The 7,341-nt window shown below is 37.3% G+C and overlaps 1 pseudogene; it reads right to left on the reverse strand.

Annotated features, from left to right (window-relative positions):
- Positions 1–7,060: 7,060 nt before the first annotated feature.
- LOC103742541 overlaps positions 7,061–7,341 on the reverse strand; it is a 1,557-nt pseudogene continuing 1,276 nt past the window's right edge.

Here is a 7,341-nt window from a genome sequence, read left to right on the forward strand (position 1 = left end):
GGCCAACAAAACTGCCAATAAACAAGGAGAGAGGCAAATGGGTAAGGAGTCATACATTGTTCCATAAAGAGAAAGAAAGATGGGGCTGGGAAAAGACCATATGGGAGGGGACAGTCTCTGATTTCAGCGAGTGGCTGGAGAGGGCTTCTTGGAGAAGATGATGCTGAAGTTGAGATTTGGTGGATGAGAGAGAGCCAGGTCAAGAAGAGAGGAGAGGGGGCAGCTTGTGAGGAGGGCCTGGGCTGGGACTAAGAAGGCAGGAGTGTGGTGAGAAACAAAATGGCATACCCTCAGCAGGAGAAGCGGACAGCAAACAGAGCCCTGTGGGGCACAATAAGGCGGCGAGGGACTTGGCTGTTATTCTAAGTGGCAGAGGAAGCCATCGATGTTCTTTATAGAGGGGAAGGGATGATCTTATTTACGTTTTAGGATAGTCACTCTAGGGAGAGAAGAGTTAGTTTTTTATTATATTTTATTTACTATTTTTATATTATGTGTATTTGTGCATTGTCTGAATATGTGTAATTGCACCTGTGTCATGCAACACCTGTGAACATCAGAAGAGGACATCAGATCCCCTAGAACTGGAGTTATGGTTCTTAGCAGCCATGTGGGTACAGGAAACTGAACCTGGATAGTCTATAAGAACAGCCAATGCTCTTAACTGCTAAGCCATTTCTCTAGCCCCATAAATTTAGTGTTTTTACTGTGATATGCCTTGGGAAGTTTCTGTTCTAGTCGTGTCTGTTTGGTGTTCTGTGTGCTTCTTGTGTCTGTATTCCTTACATAGGGAAGTTTTCTTCCATATTCCACCTGAAGATCTGGTCAATGCCATTTACCTGAGGTTCATCTCCTTCCTCTATGCCTGTGATGCATCGATTTGGTCCTTTCATGCTGTCTCATATTTCCTACATATTCCATTCCTGTGGATTTTTTTTTAAATTTTATACTCTTCGCTTGAATGGTCCTATTCATCAACTTTGTTGTCGAGTCTTGTTATTCTGTTTTCCATTTGATTCATTCTGTTTGTGAGGCTGTCTCCTGTCCTTTCAAATCAGCTTATTGAGTTTTTCAGTTCCATCTTCATTTTGGCTTGAGTTTTCTTCAATATTTCTATCTCTTTCATTAATTCATTTTTCAAACCCTGGATTGTCTTTGTCATTTCTTTCATATGTATGCTTTTATTTTCTTGATCTTTGGTCAGGAGCTTATCCCTATCCTCTTTGAATTCTTTGACAGACATCTTCATCAGTGGATAGAATTGAGGACCAGCTTTATGTCCATGCTCTTATAGACCTGATTTTTAAAAATGGACTAACATTAAAAATTAGAGAAAAGACAGTATGTTCAACAAATAATACTCATCAAACTGGATAGCTACAATTAGAAGAATAAAACTAGATCCCTATCTTTTACCCTTCACAAAATTGAACTCCAAACGGGTCAAGGACCTCAGCATAAGACCTGATACCCTGAATAAGATAGAGGAGAATGTAAGGAATACAGTGGAACTTATAAGGCACAGGAAAAACAGTTTCTGAGCACAACCCCAGTAGCACAGGCATTAAGACCAACAACAGACAAAGGGGATTTCATGATACTAAAAAGCTACTGTAGAACAAGGTGGTTACTGTCAAAAAACATCTTCACTAACTACTTATCTGACAGAGGGTTAGTGCCTAAAATGTACATATAACTCAAAAATGGAAACACCAAAATCAAACAACTCAATTAAAACTTGGGGCAAGAAACTGGAAGTTCTCAAAAGAAGAAATGCAAGTGTCTAAGCAATAGTTTTTAAATGTTAAACATTTTTAGCAATCAGGAAAATTCAAATTAAAACTACTTTAAAATTTCATTTTACTCAGTCAGAATGGCTAAGATCCAAAAATGAAATAAAAATGAAAAGTCCTGGTGAGGATGTTGGAAGGATGAACTCTTATCCACTGTAGGTGGGAGTGAAAACTAATGCAACCACTATGGAATTAAAGTGTAGGTTCCTCGAAAAAGCTAGAAATAAATGTCTACCACTTGATTCAACTCTACCACTCTTGACCAAAAGATTCTATATCTGCTATAGAGATACCTGCTCATCTGTATTCATTGCTACTCTATTCACTATAGTCAGGAAATGGAAACAACTTGGATGTCCATCACATAATGAATGGACAATGAAAATTCAGTACATTTACACAATAGAAATTATTCATCTGTTAAGGGAAATGAAATTGTATAATTCACAGGTAAATGAATAGAATTGGAAACGATCATCCTGAGGCAGTAACCTAGAGTCAAAAAGAAAAAAAATTACATGTCCCTCTTAGAAGTGGATACAAGCTTTGAATTTTTATGCATGTGTGTTTCATTGAAAAATCCATAGAGATTGGGTCCGGAGAGATGACTCAGTGGTTAAGAGCACTCACAGAGCTGCTCTCACAGAAGACCTAGGTTCAATTCCCAGCCCCTACATGATGGCTGACAACCATCTGTCACTCCAGTTTCAGGGGATCTGATGTCCTCTTCTGACCTCTGTGGGCATTACATGGCATGGGTACACCTATCTACATACAACCAATACACTCATACCCACAAAGTAAAAAATAATAGATAAAATCTTGACAAAAAAAGAAAAAGAAAAATTCATTGAGGGACAGGGAAGAGTACTTATTGGGATGAAGATAGAATTAGTGATATAAGAGGAGAAGGGAATAACAGAATAGGAATGATTAAATGGTGAGGAAAATTGAGTGTGGGGCAGAGGAGGGAATATGGGGAAGGATAATTAAAATTAAATGCCTTTTGAAAAAGTCATATGCAATCCTACTGCTGCAGAATTGTGTGTGTGTGTGTGTGTGTGTGTGTGTGTGTGTGTGTGTAAAGATTTTAAATGAAGTTACCCTATAACAGGGGGACACCGCCCCCACCCAGACACACAAAAGGCTAACAAATGAGCAAAATGGACTCCTTCCTTTGGAGTTGTTGACCAGGAAGTTCCCAAATATACTCAAACAATATTTCCTATTAGTATAGTAAGGTACTGTTATCGGGGGGGGGTAATAAACAACTATCTAATTAGACTTAAAACCCTCTCAATGGGAAGGAACTCAAGGGTGGCAATATAATTATACCCAAATATACACGGATAGAGCAGTCATAAGCCTAGAGAAAACCCCATCTTCATCATATCTCTTAGACAATTGTACTTTCTTGCTTGCTGTATGCAAAATATGAATCCTTAGATAGACAATTTTAGTGTATACCTCTGTATTAGTCAGGGACCTCTAAAGAAACAGAACTGATAAAATGAATACATATATTCATGCATAATTATATATATGGATATATATAGATTTATTAGATTTACAGGATAGAGTCCCAGTAGCCCAACAATAACTGCACAACACTGGAGATTCTGAGAATTCAGTAGTTGTTCAGTCCACTAGCTTGAATGTCTCAGCAGTCCAAATCTGGTGCTGAAGACCTGATGGATTTTGGGAGATCTGCTGGTCTTCAGTCTATGTTGCAGCAAGATGAACTCACAAGTGAGAAGAAAGGAAAGCAGCAAAAAGCAAGAGCTCCCTTCTGCCATGGTGTTTTATATGGGCTGTCATCAGAAGGTAACACCCACATTTAGGGTGAGTCTTCCAGCTTCAAATGATCCAAACAAGAACGTCTCTCTTCTTTCAGTTAATCCCAGATCCAGTCAAGTTGACACCCAGGATTATCCATCACAACCATTCATCCAAGAAACTTTTTGCAACAGATGGAGTCTATTACAGAGTTCCACAGCTAGTCACACACAGAGAATATATGTCTGAGAGATGTCCAACCCTAGGTGACATATCTACAGTGGAGCCTCTACATCTATGGCTCATGGAACATAGCAGAGCAGGGGATGGAGAGAATGCAAGTGCATTATTCAAACTCTCACCAGTGAAGCTTCCTTAAACAGCAGAATGTGATGTACACAAAAGGTCACAACTGGCTAAGTTTTAGAGAATAAGAGACTACAGTGGGTGTCCCTGAATAAGACTCCTATATTAAACCTCACCCACTCAAGGCTCATGGACAATTGTGGACAGGTGGGAAGAAAGATTGTAAGAGCTTGGTTTGGTTCATGAACATGGGGAAACAGGCTTTCAGGGCACTGGAAGCTTGATCATGTGAACTTGTGGCAATGCTGGCTTCATGCATAGCATCTATGCCAACTCAGTCAGATAAGAGCCCAGTGAGGAGTGAAGGAAATGGGCAGTGGACTAGCCCTAGCCTGGGAACTATTGGCAACTGATTGCTACTGGGTGAGGGAGACTAGATCTTCCTTAAGATCTCACAGATAAACTTGCACTGAGGGACATCTGGGTACAGAAGCATGACCAGATAAGACTTAACATATATGACACAATGCATGAGATCTGATGGGGGGTAGTGTCAGGCATGGATGGGGGAGGACTCTCAATTTGATTGGGGGCTATTGTATGAAATGTACAAAAACTCAATAAAAATATTTTTTAAAAAACATAATAAAATATTTAAATAAAAAGTAAGCTTAATTAACAAAATACAAAATTTGAGGTTATATATGTAAATTAAGCCAATCTGGCCTCTGTATAATATGTATTTCAAAACCATGATTATATCACAAATTTATGGAAATATTAAATTAACATATAAAATTTTAAAGATGCAGCACAGACTGGTCTCAAACTAATGACCTTCCTGTCATGTCTCTTCAGTATATCTTACTAGTACATTATACCACCACTGGGCATGATGACCCATCCCTAGCTGAGGAGATATTGTCAGTTGATGTCTACTGGGAGAGGGAGTGTGAGTTTTCATTAAGGATGCAACCCCTGAGAGGTTACCCATGCTCCAGTAGATGGGCCTACATCCGGGCTCGCATTGGCAACACTAAGTGAACTCACTGAGCTTGAAAAAAAACAAAATGAAAAGAACACAGGAATTGAAATGAAATAGTGGTGGAAGGAATAAGGGAGGAATGGGAAGGGAGGGAGTGTGGGATGGATTTGATCAAAACACTATATGCTTCATGAAAGTCTCAAACAATAAACAACTTGAAGAATATTATTTTAAAATAAATTAGTTTTTATTCATCAAAATAAAAGAGTTTCTCTAGGTGGGCTTAGTAGACTCCAGTGGAAAATTTTACACTGAAGGACATCTGGGTACAAATGCCTGAATGGAGAGACATAACATGGATGGCAGAATACATGAGGTCCAGTGGGGGAATGAGGGAGGCATGGATGGGGGAAGGGGTCTAAATTTGATTAAGAACTGTTGTATGAAATTACAGAAGCTCAATAAAAGTATCAAAAAATAAAAGAGTTTTACATAAAAAAGAAAACACAAGTACTAAAGATTTCAAAATACATTCAAAAAATAAAGACGCCATCGGTAGAATTCCAACAATTAAATTATATTAGGAAAAGAATCCATGGGACAGTTGACAGTAGATATAAAAACATATTTTGTAGAAAATAGCAAAAATGGATGTTCAGCAATCATAACATTAAGGAAAATTAAAATCACATAGAATGAGTCTTGTCTCATTACATTCACAAAAATATCAAACACTTTTCAATGTCTGGTATTGCTACAAATGTAGCATATTTGAAATCCCACTACTGGTAAGCGTGCAGTTTATAACATAGGATACAATGTAATCAAGAAAGGTAAATGTATAAGCACAACACAAAATTGCCTTTTAGGGTGTCCACTGCAACATAAATGGAAAACATGACAGGCCAATGACTACATGGATACATTATTTGTGGCATCATCATGTGGAGAATGACAATGCAGTAAGTTAAATTGAGAGACCAAAGTGACATGTATGCAACCTCATCAAATTTTACCATTAATATTGTACAAACAATAAAATATATGTGTAAAGCAATTATAATAAAATAAAATCAAAATGACATATTTTAAAGAATATTCACATTTATAGTCAAGATATTTTAACTATGATTAAGAGTAAACTGTGATTAAATTTGTGGAAAGATACTAAATTAGCATCATATAAATGTACAAAAAAAAATTCAGTGATTTCAAAAAGTGTCTAGGAAACTAAAAAAAACATAAATAAATTGCTTATAACTGTCAGATAAGCATATAGAATGTGACACACCATTTTAAAATAATCAAAGATCAAAGGTATACTTTCACTGAGGAAAATAAATATTTTACAGTAAATTTCAAGACTTCAACATCTCATATCTGTATCTGCTACTTGTATTCTCTGACACAGACATATAGAGACAGGCAATAAAACTGTGTTGTATGTGGGGTTGAGGCTGTGAATAGGCTTTAGCTACTGAAGGAAAAGAAAAAATAGGGACAACTACATGAGTGACTAAGTTAATACCTTGACTTGGGGAACCTTTTTTTGTGTATATGTTGTATATGACCAGATTGTACACCTTAAACAAGCATGATAAGATTTATTCCCAAACAAGAATACAAAGTAAAATGGGATTCCTGCACCGTACAGATGGTGTCTCTATATTGCAATGTAAGCAGTTTTATGTTCTTTTGAGGCACAATATTCAAATGTACTATAGTATGCTATGCTAAAGATACATTGTATGCATTTATGAAGTTTTCAAAGAATAAATAAAAGGTAATGGGAAAAAGCTCTATACCTCCTGTAAACTTTCCAGAAATTCACTGTTAAAATTATTCTAATCTTTTTATTAAATTTTATGTGTATGAGTGTGTTGCCTGCATGTATGTGAGTGTATGTCATGCAATGCTGCGGAGGTCAAAAAAGGGCATCAGATCCCCTGGAACTGGAGTTAAGGACGGTTCATAGCTGCCATGTGGATGCTGGGAATCAAACCCTGGTCTTCTGCAAGAGCAGTCAATGCTCTTAACTGCTGAGCCATCTCTCCAGCCCCTAAAATTATTTTAATCTTAAGTAAAAATTATGTTTTAGGTGGCTTTGTATAAAGAAAAGTATCCTTAGGAACCCATTGAGCATACAGAATCTTTTGTGAGAATTTAGTGTCTACTATATGCTCTAGAATTGGTATCCTCTTCAGTAATGAGACAGTCTTAACCCACTAATACATAATATTTTACACCAGAGCTTTTGCATAGAACTTTTTATCTCTGCACTTCTCAAGGTGTATATTAAAGGATTCAACATAGGAGTGATAACTGTATAAAAAACAGTAATGTGACAGGGATGGCAGAGTATGGAGCCTCTAGTGGGAGAGGAAGGCTGTCTATCTGACGAGCTTGTATTCATGCTCAGATGCCGAGGAGCTCAGAAGGTGGGCGACTGTGACCAGTGATAGTCATGCATATAGAGATTAG

The sequence above is a fragment of the Nannospalax galili genome, unplaced genomic scaffold, assembly GCF_000622305.1.
Source record: "Nannospalax galili isolate Female #2095 unplaced genomic scaffold, S.galili_v1.0 scaffold1200, whole genome shotgun sequence".
NCBI lineage: Eukaryota > Metazoa > Chordata > Mammalia > Rodentia > Spalacidae > Nannospalax > Nannospalax galili.